Below are 212 nucleotides of genomic sequence, written 5' to 3'. Positions count from 1 at the left end.
CACGATACGTTTATTAGATAGCCTTGTTACGCTTTTACATTTGTCGAGAAGCTGCGGACACGAACGAGAGTATGCTAACTGGCTAGTGTATCTAGTGTATCTAGATACGTGCGTTCTTAGAGAACGTTTCTTTGTTACTGCTCTTTTTTCAAGTTTCTGCTTTTTTTCTAACTATCTCTAATTCTTTCTAACTTTTTTCGATGTGTGTCTGC

Source organism: Dinoponera quadriceps, unplaced genomic scaffold, assembly GCF_001313825.1.
Source record: "Dinoponera quadriceps isolate SergipeBrazil2010 unplaced genomic scaffold, ASM131382v1 scaffold7468, whole genome shotgun sequence".
NCBI lineage: Eukaryota > Metazoa > Arthropoda > Insecta > Hymenoptera > Formicidae > Dinoponera > Dinoponera quadriceps.
This window is presented reverse-complemented; position numbering follows the sequence as displayed.